A 17,554-nucleotide genomic window follows, 5' to 3' on the forward strand; every position below is an offset into this window, starting at 1 on the left:
GGGATATACATATGTAACAGAGGGGGTAGTAGGGAGAGAGAGTTATGTAAAGATTAGGATCTATCATTTGTTTTTAAAATTAGGAAGCATGAAACAAGTAAAAATCATGGAGCATGAAATGCGACAATGGCAGGGTAAGCTTGTGATGTGGTTGAACAACGATGTACAAAATGATCCCTCACTTCTCATGACTTTACATTAGGCTAAACTATCCGTGTTGCTTTTGTCTCTCGTATTTCTTCAAAATGTCACCTCGATGGTGTTTCCGATGGCTGACTGCTCGACGCGATGCCGTTCTCCTGAGACGCTGCCGATCCACTGCCCCATTTCGCGTCGCCATCCGAGGGCTCCATCACATGAACTGCGCCGTCACTCATGCCTAGGCCAAATTGGTTGCCATCCGACGGATGCGCAGCAATAACCACGGGGAAGGTGCTGCACAACAACACATGTTTAAACAGTCAAATATTCTGATTATGTTTCCCTTGCCTATCAGCATCATGTTTTACCAGAGTCAAAACCGACCCGAGCTATATTCTAGAATATCATTAGTCTCATCAAGTTGAGTACCTGGAAGCCGGGGAAGATATGTAAGCAGATGGCGCTATCCTGCATCGGAGGCTTAGGCTCTCGGCATCAAAGATTCCAACAGCACCATCACAAAATCCAGCAAATATCAACAGACCATCACATGAGTAGATACCACTTGAAATGGGGGCCGAGAGTGAATCTCTCGGATACCACTGCAAGAATTATAATGACTATAGCTTAGTTTCTTTCAGGTGAGAGTTATTTTTGTCGCTAATATGATACGTATAACATAGTTATACTGATAATGAGCAAGAAACTCACCGCACGTAAGCATTCAAGTTGAGCATCATAAACTGCTATTTGGCTTTCATGAACAACCAGCAGATGAGATTGGTTGTTATGGAACTGAACTTTGGTTTCTCCAACCAGGGAGTTTGTTGGCCCGGAGGGGGTTGGATAGGCCGTGATTTCTTCTTCTCCCATCCATCAATAATCCAAACACACAGCTGCATTCAGTATATAAGGGCATATTGTCTTAGATAGTATAACCGAAATCAAGGGTTTATCTAGAAACATGCTAAAATAGGTAAAGATAGCTCTATCCAGTGAATACGTGCCTGTGCATCAGCTCCTGATGATACCAATATGTTCAAACTTTGTGAAAATGCAAGCCCTGAGATCCGTTTCTGGTGACCCTTGAGCTTGGTTTTAACCTATTGAGTATCGCACAAAGAGATGGGTAAACCAATAACACTAACAAATTAATCAGAAACAGCAAGCATTAGTAGTTAGGCAAGTGACGATCCCTAATGCAAAACATGATTACTCATAAGAATCATGACATAAGTTACATAACATTATACTGTCATTCATCCACCTAGTACTAAAACAAAAGAGACTATTTTTCCAAATTGTAATTTTTTAGGCCTTCAAAAAGACTATTTGTTTGCATAAACAAGTTCTTGAGACTAGGTTGACTTTACCATGTAACCTATCGATTATAGTAGTAAGTAGGAGTATAACATTTCTTCAGACCCATAAAATATTTTGCTAATCAGAAAACAAAAATTCCTAAAACTCATAAAGGTTAACATTTAGCCATTCCATTGCCAGAAAGGTCTTGATAAAGGGTAGTAAAAGTGAACCTCATTGTAGAGATGCCCAAAAGATTGACTTGGAAATTGGAATAACTTGATAAACAACACTTTTTGACAGTATAAGGTTCGGTAATACAATTTTCCCCAGTTGATTGCTATTATGAATGTAATAAGCGGTTAGCTCTATTTTATTAAAAAAATCTCTTCATCAAAGGTCAGAGAGAGAGAGTTTACCTCATCGACCCTAACATTGTAAATTTGAATTGTTGAGTCTTCCATTCCAATAGCAATTATATTGTTGTCCTGAGGATGAAAAGCCAGGTAAGTTGCTGCAGGAGGTGGTGGCATGAAAGTTGTCATGACCTGAAAAAAGAAATCGAACAATATTAGTAACTCGAATAGCAAAATAATCAAACTATCTAAAATCATGAATAGTTTTGGTTAATCGATGAAAACGGTCCAATGCACCTTATAATATGCTTATATACCTTAAAAGTCATCATGTTGAACAATGAGACCTTTCCCCTGAAGCAGACATAACATAGGAATCATTTTTGGATAAGGCAATGCACGCAACAGAATCATCAGCTGGCTTGGCTTCATTTACATCATTAGACATGAGAGCCCCATTATAGGCTGCCACAACTGTGGCACACTGGTCGCAGAAGACTGGAAATACATATCAAAGAATCCAGATTAAAGATGAACGAATTGGCATTGATTCATGATGAAACTGGAAATAAAATTAGACCTTTCCAGTGGGATTCCGGTCATTGCGCTGCCACTTCCAAAGCTTATGGACAGCGTTTGAAGCCAATGCAAGTACAGCTAAACCAGAATTTGTGTATAGGAGGCTCACAATCTACAATATTACGCTTGTTAATGTCAACAAGAATTAAAGGACGATAGGAAGCAAAGGAACACGGGCAAAGAGTGTGTCATCATATTCATCGACAATCAGAAGCAGTTTTCAAGAAAAGTATATTAACATGCATTACAAAATAAAACATTACATCAAACATGGCCCAAAATGGATAAAGAAGACAATTAATATCTTTCCCATTCAATAATAATTTTCAGATTCTTGAGATCAAAGAAATATTATTAGACTTAAAACAAATTTCAGAACATCATACTTTGCTAGGTGGGAGAGAGTCAGGCAACTTCAGAGTCTTGAATTGAGATGAATCAGTGATATCTGAGAATTTCCAGCTTTTGTTTTTTTTAGTAGTATCAATCCTTGGTTTTACATCTGCAGCCCTGCTGCTATCAACAGTGGCCTGTTTCATGCAAATGAAATGAACAAATAAGTCCATGATCAAGATTGTAAAATGCACCTACTGAATAGGAAAGTAAATAAACAATGAATTGAACATTACCAGATTGCCAAGTGACATAGACTGTGGAATTCGATCAGTTCTTTCAACGACATGGGATGCAGAGGAGGAAACATTAGCAATGGGTCCTAATGCACCAGTAATTGCAGGCTGTAGATATAAAGTAGCATAGGAGAAATTGAAATCACATATAAGAAAGAAAATGGATAAAACACTAGATAGACAGAGAAAATAATTTTTTACTTTGGTATTTACTGCTTCAGAATGACCACGAGAACCATCAAATGCTCTGGTTTCCAGCATTCTCAACATGCGCTGCCCATCAAAATTGGCCAATATCTTAATTCCATTGTCACTCGTCGTAACAGCAAGCAACGAGCCTTCCTTGTTAAATCTTAATCTAGGGCTGGCCTAAAGCAAAGCATCAAAGGAAAAGTTTATGATCGTTTAATGTACCACACAATAACTCAAAGCTGTACAGGACTATCATAAATACTAACAGGAAGTCCGCCATCACCGTCCGTATAAGTAAGCATGTTAGTGTTATCCATATCCCAGAACTTTATCTGAAACTCATCACCAGCAGCTAAGAAATGATTCCTTGTAGTGTCAAATTGCACAACTCCTAAAGAACGTTTCCGAAAACCAGAGTATGTTCTCTTGATCGCGCCTTCACTTTCATTCCACTCAACTAGGTGAGATTCACCTTCTTTGCTAGTTCCACATGAGAAGAGCCTGGAAGGAATATTCAAATAAATAATTAACCAATAATATCTATTTTCAACCTGAAGCGGCAAACTTTCAGGAAAAGAATGCTCATAGGATACGTTGCAATTACCCTCAAAAAGTGACAAAATAAAGGAACAAAACGGGAATTTCCTGTGGGAAGTCTAAGTGCAGAAACTGAGACATAAATCTCAACAAAAAGATGTTTATTTAAATTGGGTGTCTCTGTCAACATTCTACAATGCATTGCATCTAATACTATAAACTAATAAAAATTGCTCAACCTCATAAAAAACCCACCGAGTCTTCCTTATCACCAAAAAACTTGGAAATCTAATAAATTTTGGGTTCCAAACTTAAACAATACTAAGTTGCAGTTGAAATCAAACTTAAGATATACTCCATTTAGTCTCCAACCAAATCTCTTTGTTGAATTTACTGAGTCAAGTTTATTATTCAAATTAGGTATTCCTTGAGAAAACTGCAATTTATAGGGTATGTTATTTATAGGCATAGTCCACAGACATTGGAGCTCTCCATCCACAAGATATTTTGCAGAACAGTGAGCCCTTCCCTACCTAATTTCCCCAAACCTCATAAAAGAAAGAGATGTATACAATGTATCTACCATACTGACTCTATCTCAATTTCAGATTGTCAGAAAGAAAAGTTGCAAATCTACTGACTGTCACGGTGTCACCAATAAAAAGGGAAACAAAGGATAGATAACTATGATAATAGTGCTGGACTTAAGGTGCACCAGGATGTCTAGAAAAGGAAAGATCGGTAAGGGAATAACCACCTTGTTCCATCAGCACTGTATGCCATTGTTGTGCACCAAAGTCCAGGGGCATCATAATCTACTCTTGATCCCAAGGAATCATATAGCCATGCCTTTATTTTTCCATCAATGGCTGTAGAGAATATAAACTGCAGAAAAATAGGAATAGTTAACTTTTGTTGTACTATTATATGGAGTATCAACTATCAACAGACACCAAATACCAATAGAGTATTTGTAGGATTCAACAAATACCAATAAGTTAAATACCAATAGAGTATTTGTTGTACTATTTTATGGAGTATCAACTAACTATCAACAGACACCAAATACCAACAATAGTACAACAAAAGTTAACTATTCCTATAATGTGGAGATTTGACAGGAACATAAAAGGAAGTCAAATGTAATCATATACCTGAATATTCTCTTTATAATGTGGACAAACAGAATAAACGGAGCTTCATGACCTTCAAATGTATATTGTTTACGGCCAGCAACTGCATCCCATACCTGTGACACAACTTACCAAGTAAAACACCAAGCATCCTGTTGCAAGACTTTACGAAAGTCAAATTTATATACCTTAATTGTCTTGTCATCTCCACATGTAACAATGCAAAGCTGCTTATTTGGATGAGCAAAGGCGATATCGTTAACACCGCCTACATGAGCATCAATCTACAAGATCGAATAAGTCATTAGTAATACTTGATACTACATAAAAGATAATCTGAAATTGGGTTTTGCTTTGAAAAATGCTCACTTCTAAATGCTGTCTTAATTCTCCAGCGGACTATATGTATATATCTGAACAATATGCTTGGAGAAGGCAACACCTTAAAAACAAAAAAATTAACGAGATAAATCAGCAACTGCAGTGGTAGATTTTAAAAATTTACAAAAATAATTGTGCCCTATTGACATGACAATTTTCTGTACCAAGTATAGATCCATCTGGGCCCCACGCACATCTATTGACAGATATGGTGGCATCTTTAACCAAGGTTGTCTGAATAAGTCAAGTGGAATTAGTCTTTAAGAAGTCAGGAAAAAATGAGCTTTAAAAATTAAGGACAACTTGCAATTGTGCCACCTAAGCACATTATATAAGCAATAGAACTCACTTGGAATGGCATTGAACAAGCTGATATGTCCCAAACCTTAAATGTTTTAAGAGCTAACCGTTCACGGGAACCAACTTCCCATATGCTAATATCACCAACATTTGTTCCAACTGCAATGAAGATTGCATTCAGTTATATACTTGAGCAATAGAAAATTCGCTATTATACAACCAGCACTTCATGTCATCATGGAAGAATTTAGCAATATAATAGGTAAAGATCTTTAATGAGGATAGAATCGAGGATTGAGGAGAGCAACGCAAAAGACCGATCAACAATGGCTAACCTAAAAGAACTGTCTGTTGTAGTGGATGGAAGTCCATGCTCATCACATTTGACCCTGACTGAGACTTCGCACAACTGTTTTGGGAAGGTCATCTGGTGAACAGATATTAGGCAGATGAGTAGAACCAGAAAACGAAACCTAGTAAAATCAACAGTGTGTCACAATTGAAGATGGTTCAAATCAAGAATTTAGTATGCAAAAGAGTTAAGTATGAAAGTTGGACAGAAAATATCAGACAAATTAATTGAACAGCAGTTATATTTTCCAACACCTCATCAGGTTGTCCAGCTCGAAGACGTTTCAACAAATGCTCTGAGTCAGCAGTCTGGTATTCCATACCAGGACCACCAGGAGGAGTTCTTGGATGTTTCAGAAATGCAGCTGAGAATCATAAGGGAGACCTTATCTCATTATGACATCATTCTTAACTAAGTATCCAGCTCTAACCATGTTATATATAAATTTTTAACTACTGACCAGAACTAGATGCCTGAATGAGACCAGGTGAAGCTGCAGCACAGCTCCATGAGGCATGAAGGGTTAGGACTTGACATCCAACCAGCAATAGCTTGGAGGAGGAGAGACAACTGGCTGGAAAGCTACAAAAAAAAATAAATAAATAAATAAAAGTTAGAATGCAATGAATGTGCACTAATTCTTAATATAAATTAACGAAACCATTCTACTTACACCATGACCCCAAGAGGATGAAAGCACCACCAGGTTTGGGGACCGTCCGCAAGAGGAGCATTATTAGAGGTGGCCCTCGTGTGCCATTGCTTGAAGCACAAGAATGATCAGTAAACAGTGTTTTGATATCTGGATTGGGGCGTGGATTCTTACAAAGCTGATGCTGCCAGTTAAGACTGAAAATGGCAGATCAATTGGCATGATCGGTACCAAGATTTTTAAAGAAACTAACATAATAATCAAACCCAAGAGTGCAAGAAGCAAACAACAAACTCATCTATCCAGATGAAATGTAGATAAACAATCTACATTGAAAGCTAGTCCATACCTTTGATTTATTAGAGTTCTTAATCTTGAAGCCTTAAATGCAGGCAATGTGAGCTTGTCACGGAACAATGGATTTGCCTCTATAAGCTTTTTAAGTTCAACTAGCATAATGTTCCGCGCAGACTTTGTGTCCCCATATTTGGAGAGTTGTTCATTCTGCCTAGAAACATGTAAACCTTCTTTCACTTTACCAAAATATTTAAATTACTTATAAAACAAATAAAAATTTGTGCAATGAGGTTGAGAACTACATATGGATGAAACTCAACTTACCTAAAATTGTCAAGAGTCAAAAGCTGGTTATCTCTTTGAAAAGATCTTCGTTAAAAGAGGCAAACACCTTGAAGATCCTTCACGAGGATCTCAACTGCTTTGGTCTGTCGTCTCTGGAAATTTTAGAGACAATTGCAAAAGGATCATTAATAAATGCACAAAATAATAAAGCATTTCATCATAATTCTGAAGAAGTGTACCTATCAAGAGCTTCAAGATATTTTTGCTTTCTAATCTCAAAGAAAATTTTCATGAATATCGGTTATCCTCAACCTTGTAAATCCACTTAAGTAGCGTTCAACTTCATCCCATTCACCTGCTTGAACCTATCCTCAAATGCTTCATATTGAAGAAGAACCAGATTCTTGTTCCAACCTAAAACAATACAGCCAAGACTTACTAGAAATTATATTAACATGAAATCCAACTGACTCTCACAGAAATATGACATGACTTCAGGGCAGCAGCCATTACTGCTTTCCTCTAAATGAGTAAAGACATCATTTATTGTCCAGCTTAGTTAAATACACTTCAAATGGAATCTGTGTACCAAATTTTAATACTTAAAATGTTACAACCTTTTTCCATCACACGAATGTGCTGATGCTATAAAAGAATTTATCAACAGATGAAAAAATGTTTTACTTTCCCTAATTGAAAAGTTTACGAATTGCACAATCAACCATAGCCAGATAAAACCAACATGCTTAAATCATGGCTTTAAACCCCCAAAAATGAACTTACTTATGACAGTCTCCTTGAACTTCTCTTCATCCAAGAACTGCAGTATCAAGAACACCAGTTCTCGACTCAAAGAGGACATCGTGACAGTCCCGGGCACGCCCAACAACTCCAGCGCAAATCTCCAATGGTGGTTAAATCACATATATAGTCAAAAAACAAGCACCTCGGCTACGTCACCAACTCCCAGATAAACTACACACCCTTTCGTCTCAGATACACAACGTTCAATTCTAGAACACCATAGCGATATTAATTTTGAAAAGATAACACAATTCAAATCGCGTTGTGTGCCTAAACATTCATACTTCCACATTTACCATACTTGTACATACCAAAAAGTAGAAACAAATAAATATTGAAAATTTAAATACCCCAGAATCAAAGATTCAAACTTTCTTGCAAAATAACCTTTCACTATCCAAAATTCATCATTTCTCGAAACCTATCAGATAAACCTCACTGCCTAGCCCGTCAAATTACCAACCCACAAAAACTAATAGAATAGATTACTCCTAATAGATCTGGATCATAATTCTCATTAGAAAAAGGAAAAGGAAACAAATTAGATTCAGTCCTAATGGCTCCACAAGGTAGGGTTTTTCTTGGAGGTAAAGAAGCCTCCTTTTCTTTATACTGTCTTTTCTCTTTCTCTCAGATACACTCCCACCCACATTCCTCCTTTGTACTATCTCTCACTCTCTCTCTACATCTACATCTACATCTACATTTTACATCTTTATATACTACTCATGTTTCTCTCTCTGAAACAGCAACCGCTTGTTATATATGCGACATAATTACTACTTTATCCCTTCCTAAATCACGACATGCCCACAGCATAATTACTGATTAGAGTTTTTTTACCTTAAATTCTGCTAATACAATAAATGGGGTTTAAAGTAACAGAAATGAGTAGACAACTGTGGATAGGTTTTGTCTTCTTGCTAATTTTGAGGGTAGGTAAAAATCACTTCTTTAATTTCCTCTTTTGTATCAGCTGGAATTGGGACATTGGGTGAGAAAAAAGTTTAGTTTGAAATTTCAACTATGTTTAGTAATGGGTCATGTGATATTACAAAACGATAGATATGGATAAGAATTCTTGTGATCAGACCAATAAAAAATGCTGGCATATGTTTCCATCTTCGGTCGTGCGATAGTTACACAAACACAAATTCCAACTTTTATTGATGTCATATATAGGATTAAAATATCATTAATTACATGACTCGTTCAAAAAAAATTGCTTCGCAATGAATTTTGTAGTTTTGTTTTAGAATAGAAGGGTTCGGTCCTCAATCTTTTAACCCCCAACTAAGAAAAAAGGTTTTATAAAAATAGTCGTGACTTTGAAATTTTGTTGATGGTTGTGATGCCCTTTCACAAATCCATTTTATTCGTAGTATTTTATTGTAAGCATAAATAAACATTAATTATCTTTTGAGTCGTATGTTATAAAAAACACATTTAAGTCTTCGCTTTAAAAGCTTACATAGTTACATTAAACTTATTTCAAATTCCATATATTTTGTTCTTTTTGAAAAAAATGATACTGTATCTTATTATTAATATAGAAATATAGCATGGAAAGTTTGCATGTGAATGTATTCCATTTTGTCATTTTAATCCAATTTTTTCCGATTTCAGTAACTACTTTGAACATATTCCATTTTGTCATTTTAATTCAATTTGTCCAATTTCAGTAACTAATCTTTGTAGAGCAAAAGTAGAATATGAAGCCAATTTAATCGATGTATACAAATCTGAAATCACCATGTACAAAGTGGAGTTGTTTTAGTTTTGCCGATTTTAAATTGGTGATGTAAATGCCAAGTTTGGGTAAAATTATGTTTTTTAATTAACCTTAGTTAAGTTAAAAAGAGTAACATATTTTTCGACCCAAAAATATCACTTATAAACAATGCTTCACCGAGTCAGTAAATCCAAACTTGGGCCAAAGTGGGCCTAGGGTTATTACCAGTGCATTCTCATTTAATTTTTCTTTCTTTTAATTCTCTCATTTCTTTTTATTTATTAAAAAAAATATTCTAATTTTTCAATTATAATAACCTTGTTTCTCAAATGAAAATAAGATCTCATTTTTTACAAAATCTCCGGAGGGCCTGCATAGGCATGTTTGTTAGTAGTACTACTAATTTGTTTTGTTAAGTACCTATAAAACCAAGAAAAATATGTATTAATTTCTATTTTGTCATGCGCCTACAAAATTTGATTAACATATCATTAGATTTACAAAAACTCAATTGTCTTTATGACCAAATTTATTTTATTTCATTTCAACTTTTCTTGTTTGTTAGTTAGATATTCAAATCGTCACTTTAATATACGAATTACCAATTAATTATTTACGATCCAAACTTAATTAGAATTTGTCCAATCATCCTCATTTAGCTATTTTATGCAATTAATCCTAAAAAATACTACTTCCTTGATTCACAAAAAATAATCTTATTTTTTCATATCCATAAGTATCTCCAAATCACACCCCAAAGTATCACAAATAATACTTCACACCCCACTAATTCCATTTTCTGTACTGACTAGCGATTGAAAACCCTCTCTCTCTCGCTATTCGACTCACCCCATTGGAAGACGAACACAGAGATGATGCAGAGATGGTGCTGGAGGTTCCGCTCCATGGCAGCCCTTGCTTCCTCTAATCAGCTCCACCACCTCCGTCCCTCCCCCGTTTCTCGTCTCATCCACACTTCTCCCAATTTATTCCACAAACCCCCAATCATCACTCGTTCCCTAATTGCACCCGACTTTTCCTCCCACATCAGCGCCTCCGCCTTTCCCTCTCCTATCTCACAGTCGCCTCACTCTGTAAGTGTCTCGCTCTTTTATTGTTTTTTTTGTATATGCGTTACTGGTTATTGAAAGCAGGCATTTATGCTTGATGTTGGGTCATTTCCATCTCAGAATATGTATATCTTTGCGAATTTTATTTGACATTGCTCCCCATTGTGAATTGTCTTTTACATTGTACCTTGTGCAGTTTTTGTTTGAACACTAGGCGGTAATCTAGCGTGGGTTGTTATTGATTGAAATTTTAGGAGATGTTTATCGATATCAAGTAGTACTACTTGTTAATGCTAATTGCAATATCCATCATCGGCTGAAGGCAGAATGTGATTAATTTTTCTGTAAAGGTTGTTACTTTGTGTTGGAATATGCTCATGTCAGCTCCTCCAACTCCATTGAATTCTGAGCCCATATGAACTTCTAATCTAAGGTTGACATCAGATGAGGTTTCACAAGTTTCCGACACTTTTTATGCGTATTAATTTGGTATTAGTTTGCTGTGTTTTCGCCAATTTTTTCTCGCTGCTGATATATTGAACGAATTTGTTTATTCTCATTTCTCATATTGAAATTATATTTTTTAGTTGATCCAAGTCGGTATATCACTGCCAAGCAGAGGAAGAGGAAGTTGAAGAGTAGGAAGCCAATGACTCCAGTAGTGTCAAAAGTCAAAAAAGTCAAAATCAAAGGCTACTCGTATGTATATAATGCCTTCTATAGATGCACTATATTTCGTCAATTTTCTGGATCTGGGAAAGAAACACTGATAATGCGATGGTTTTTTTATTAGGTCTTATAAAGGAAGATTTAGGCTTATGAATGATGGGCAGATCAGGCGATGGAAGGAGGGGAAGAGGCATAATGCATTCTCAAGGTTTGCGTACTAAGCATCTCTTAGATATTTAATATATATACGAAAAAAAGAGTAGTATACCGATAGGAAGTTGTCGAACAGGTTACTTGAGACGTCTTTCCTTTTTACCAGTAATTTACCGCCTAAACATGGATTATCCTAGCTCTAATAGAGCACCTGAGTAAATATCATATGATCATAGATCTTCTCAACTTTGGAGAATTGGAAGGTTTTCTGTTGAGTACGTTTTCACACTATATAAAAGAAGTTTTAGCTATAATTTCTTTAATAATATTTCATGTAGAAGTCTAATTTGGTGTATAAAAATTTTAGCTATACTTAATGCAAGGTTTAGCTATAATTATCTACTAAGTTTTAGCTAGAGTGATTTGATGGAGTATCATTTTAACTGAACATTCTTGGTGCCTATCATTTAATAGTAGCAGCAATTATGCGGTTTGTAGTACAGTTTGGTGGTTTTCTTTCCAGATGTCTTTTCTCTAGAATGTTCTCTATGGTCTTGTGTTGTAAATACTACCCATGTACTGAATTATCTCATAAACAAGGAAACTAATGCTTCATGAGAACCAACTACGTACTAGATGAGTTTGTGGAGTATTCTTTAAAATAGGTTTTTCTTTAACTGATCTAGTATTGTTCCATTTTATTTTAGGTTGATTTCACCTTCCCTTTTCTGCCAAAATCATTCTCCACTCTGATTCCTCTCCTTTGATGTCTCCACTGGAACCTCTTCAAATATAAAAAACATACTAATAAAATTACTTGGTTGTTATGGCAGTCTAAGAAGTCAAAGCGACGAGCTGAGACAACCTGGTATTGTTCCTGCGGCTTATGCAAAGGTAATGAAGAAGCTAAATTTCTGCGCTTGAAGCAAAGTTCGCAATGCAGTAGCCTCGATTGTCGCTAAGAAGGCTGCCCTGTCATCAGAGCATACTTCATCGCATAATTTCCATAGATGCTTGTAAGTCAGTTTTCAGAGGCTCCTCTAACTGATTGATAGATTTAGTCCAGATTTGCAGTTTGCGGAATACTGCATTTCGTTTGAATTGGTGATGGTTCAATTGTGCTTTCCTTAACAAGACAACTGCTCAAAACGCTGAGATGTGTAGGTGGGTTGCAGTATATTTTGTGCTTGCAACATTGACAGCTACCTTCATGTGGATCTTATTTTGGTTGTACCTTTCGTTGTATTCTTAACAGGATCAAGAAAGTTTGTTTTTGTTTCTATCTCAGAGGTTTACTTTTGGCATGACAAATGCATCTTTGATTTTAGGATTTTTCTTACATCTAACTGTATACATCCCAAAACTTCCTGTAAAAACAGCTACAAATCTCTAAATTAGTTGACAAAACAACAATTCATACACTTGTTATCCTAAAAGTTTCTTCTGATCACATCATTTGGAGAAGCAACACAGGTTTACTTTACATGCCACAGCCTCTTTTACAAAAGAATATGAAATAGATCCAAACTCATCAAGTACATCAAAAAGAAAAATGAAGAAGAAAAAGAGCAAACGACAAATAAATGAAAAGGGCGAAACAGCCTTTAAACTTCAGCCTCCTTTAAGACCTCAGATAAAACAGTAGCTCTTGGAATGATCAGCAACAAATTCAGGGAGCGGGGGTTCTTCCCACTTTGACGACATGCCCGGCTGCTTTCGCTCCTTTGAAGCTGCTGATATTTCCGAATATCAGAATAACCATCCCCACGAGCCCTGCACAGAATGATGCTCCAAACGCTCTGCCAACATTTCCAGGTATGGAAGTTGCTACGCGAATCCTGCACAAGCTCCTAGTGCTCGTGCCCATGAAAACCACACAGAAAATGCACCTTCTTTACCTGCCGGGGAACAATCCAACCACAGAACCTCCCAAAAGCATGCAGGAAACCTGTCAAAGTGTATCATTTTTCAGCATATACACATTGTGCATAAAGCAGCAGGGACTCAAAAAAAGATCGGTATGCACCTGTGGCAGATCCCTGTACAGCTGCGAAGAAAAACAGATTGCCTTTAGTCCACATGGCTCCTTTATAATAGAAACCAAACCCTGATGCCAAAGTAGACAATATGAGCCAAGAAGCTGCATCTTCTCCGCATCTAATTTCATGGCTGCTGAAGTGGATGTACCAATGGAAGAGAAGCTATAGGAACCATGAAATATGTTAGCCATAGAAACAATATGTTCTTTGTTTGGAAGCAACTGTATCCATGGCATGAAGCAATGCTGCTCCGAAGATGCACATTGACATAAAGATGATAGGAAAACTCCAGCAAGACTCCCTGCAGCATGCGGGTATCTGAAGATGGACACACGTGCGTTATGGGCGCAGAATGTGATGGTGCATGTTGTAGTTGTCGTGGCTCTGTCTGTGCTGAAAATGTGGAGCAATCCTAGACCCCAAACAAGGCCGCTGAATATGGAAACAACCCACATCGCGGTGAAGTGGTCCTTGTGGCTGAACATGTGGTATGTGAATGAAGACATGATTGCAGCTCCCAAGCAGCCCGCTGCAGTTGAGTAGAGGACAGCCGGCTGGTGAAAGGATCTTCTGTTTGCAAACTGTTGCTGCGGTATGACGGAGCCTGTGAATCCGCGGATCATTAGGCCAAGGTGGCGGGCATGAGCTGCACCAACAATGGTGTTTGCTGCCACGATGATGGCAATGTATGGCGGAAAGATCCACGATTCTTGAAAAAGCCGGCTGGGAGGCAGAAGATGGCTCCAATTATGGTGGCTGCACCAGCTATAAGCTGCTGATAGTGGCTATAATCAAGGAGGATCGAAACAATGCCCAATACAGGCGCTGAAAGAATTAGCCCCATGAACCAAGAGATCGAAGTCCATTCCAGCGGGACAATTCTTCCCACCCAGTTTAATTGCCCTGTGCACCAGTTCTTCATATCTGCAATTATCCGTGTAGATTATTAGCTTTAGTCACACAGAATACCAGTTACTATGCTACAAACATAAGATTTCAAACAAAACATGATTCAATAGTTAATAACTCAAAATTGCTTCCAAATGTTTGAAAACATTTCACAACTAAATAGCTAGGGCTTTTTGCAGTTTGCTTTTAACTAATCAATGTCTTTTGAAGCAAGAACAGATCTAAACACCGTTCAAATCCTTGAAAACAATTTTTACAACTTTAACTCCAAAAATCCAGCCTAAGCTGCCTACTTATCGGGCCACATTAGGCTGTTTTTCTTCAAAAACATTCCATCTCAAGGTGATTTTGGTGTTCCTTGTTCTAATTCATGCTGTATTTTGAATTTTTGACAGTAAAAATGCTCAAAAAATAGTAAAACAACTAGAAACGAAGAAAAATCTACAAAATCAACAAATTGCATGGTGTAGCAGCAAAAACATGAGTAAGAAAGGGAAATGAGTAGTTTTGAGAAGAAAGGAAAAGAAAATTAGGGCTAGGGTTTGGTAAGTTGACAGCTCTGGAAAGAAGATAAGTATGTAGAGAAGCTACAGTAGCATTTCACTGTGCTTGCAGGTGACATTCTGGTAGCTCCTCTCCCAGCCCTGCGGCGGGGCCGGCGGATCTGAGACGGTCTGGCTGATAATGAGCGGGAAGACGATGGGGATGAGGACGGTGTGGAGGAAGTAGGAGCAGAGTCCGTACATGTACCAGCCGAGAAGTTCAGGTTTGGAGGGTTTGTCCTCGAGTCCTCCTCCGCCGCCGGGCTTGTACATGTCCTGCGCGGCGACATTGTGAGAGTCTGGGGTGGTAGTAGCCATGGCTGCTTCCTTTTGGTGCGAGCTGATTTCTGCCATGGATAGATATATAGCGCAGGAGGTGGTGAGGGTGGAAAGGAGAGGGTTTGTTGAAATTGTGGAGTGTGGCAGTAGCAATAAGAGTGGAGGAGGTCAGGGGCAGGGGCAGAGGTGTGGAGAAATTTGCAGAGAGTGATAGCTATGTAGCATAGTAGCGTCACAGCTGGTATTGTGGTGTTTTCGAGGGTTTATGATTTGAATTGGTTTTAGTAGGCATTAGGCAACGGCACATAATCCTATCTTTTGTGTTGTTTGCTTTATTCCACCCTAGTGTCATAGCTACCACCATATTATATACAATAAATGTTACTTTCATTTTCTACGTAACGCCACATTATCTTAACTTTTGTAATTCCATGCACTCCATCTCCAAAACGTTTCTGTTTTGGAATTAATTTAGATAATGATAGTTTTAGTGAATAAAACTGTAAGTGGGAAACAAAGAAGTACTGCACTTCTTAAAATAATGTAAGATATAAATTAGAATAGGCAAAGATAGAGAAGATTAGAGTAAAGAGAGATTAGTTCCAAAATAAGCCATGTCTCATTTAGGTTATGACTTATGATATTCTAAAATTGAACACCCACCACGTAGGCTAGGTGAAGGGAGTATAATACTCCGTATCAAAGATAGAAAAATATACTCCTCTCGTTTGTGAAATGTTGTTCAGTTTTGACATTTCGATCCATCCACAAAATATTGTTCATTTTGTTTCTTTTCTATTTTTGGTAAATAGTCTCCACTTTCCACTAACCCATTAAACTCACATTCTATTATAAACCCAATATATAAATATGGGACCTACAATCCACTATTTTTCTACTAACTTTTCTTAGCATTTCTTAAAACTCATGATCAAACATGGAAAATATTTTGCGGACGGAGGGAGGAAAAAAAAGTGAAGTAATAAAAATTTGAGAGATAATAAAATGTGAGAGAAAATAATAGCAAGATAAAAAAGTAAATGACTCAATAGGATGACGAAAAAATAAATATGACTATTTTTTAGTGAAGTTCAATATTTTTACTTTATTTTTTACTATTATATTTTTTATTCCTTTTACACATAATTAACAATGCTTTACTTACTTAAACTTTTTAATATCTCACATAATGAACGGAGGTGGAGTATTATTTGTTAGCACGTTGTGTGCGTACACTATGTGAGAAGAAGAAAGAGGCCTTTGAATTCTTAAACCATTTCCTCTGCTTGAAATAAGACATGCTAAAGTGGTAATTCGCCTTAATTAAACGGGACAGTTTACATGGTAACCAAAAAATTCCACTTGATGATAGTGCTTTGCCCCATGCAATGTTTTCCCTAACAAAATTTTCTTTTCTTTTCTTTTTCTTTTCTTTATTCCCAACTTTATCTTAAATTTAGCAATCATCAAGATCATGGAGTGTATTTCTATTTGAATTCTAAGGAGTAGTACTTTTTAGTTTCATCAGTTCAAAGAAGGTGAATTCTTATAAAAATAGAATAAATAAATCAAAGCATGGAGTAAAAAAAATACTGTATTTGACATTAGTGATGTGGGGTAAGGTTAAAGCAAGCATTACTTTACCAATAGTTCCATGATTTGTGCCGTTAGAGGATGTTAACTTTTGGACAACATTGTTGGAGTGAAATTATAACCAATTTCATCATTGGGAAACATATGATATGATTGTTGAAAATTGGATTTACTTTTTCTTTTATGTGACTGTGACTTAATTTGATGGATATCTTCATCTGGTCATTTGTTGACCACTTTTGTGGTACAGTCGAACACATTATTCTGTTTTCTGAATGGCCAGAACCCATTGAAAAAAGACCATGGCCCATTTTATTTCTAATAAAAATTGAAAAATAAATATAAACTCTAATTTGATTGGTGAATCCTAATTAATTACTGTATTTAAAGTTATACTAAGACAGTAATTTGAAAAAAAAATTACTATCATGATTCTCTCAATAAATCTATATCTGAATCAATAGCCTATAAACCATGCATGATATCAAACTATATCTAAGCAACTAAATTATCGAAATTAAGTAAGTGGAGAAGCAAGGTTTATTTTTCATTTTAGAGGAAAAATTAGGGATTAGGGATTCAATTAAAAAATAAAAAATACCCCATATTGAATGGTACAGAATGTTGG

The 17,554-nt window shown here is 36.6% G+C and overlaps 1 pseudogene; it reads right to left on the minus strand.

Annotated features, from left to right (window-relative positions):
* Positions 1 to 42: 42 nt before the first annotated feature.
* Positions 43 to 6,580, minus strand: LOC125199691 (annotated as a pseudogene).
* Between the last annotated feature and the right edge of the window lie 10,974 nt (positions 6,581 to 17,554).

Source organism: Salvia hispanica, unplaced genomic scaffold (assembly GCF_023119035.1).
Source record: "Salvia hispanica cultivar TCC Black 2014 unplaced genomic scaffold, UniMelb_Shisp_WGS_1.0 HiC_scaffold_631, whole genome shotgun sequence".
Taxonomy (NCBI): domain Eukaryota; kingdom Viridiplantae; phylum Streptophyta; class Magnoliopsida; order Lamiales; family Lamiaceae; genus Salvia; species Salvia hispanica.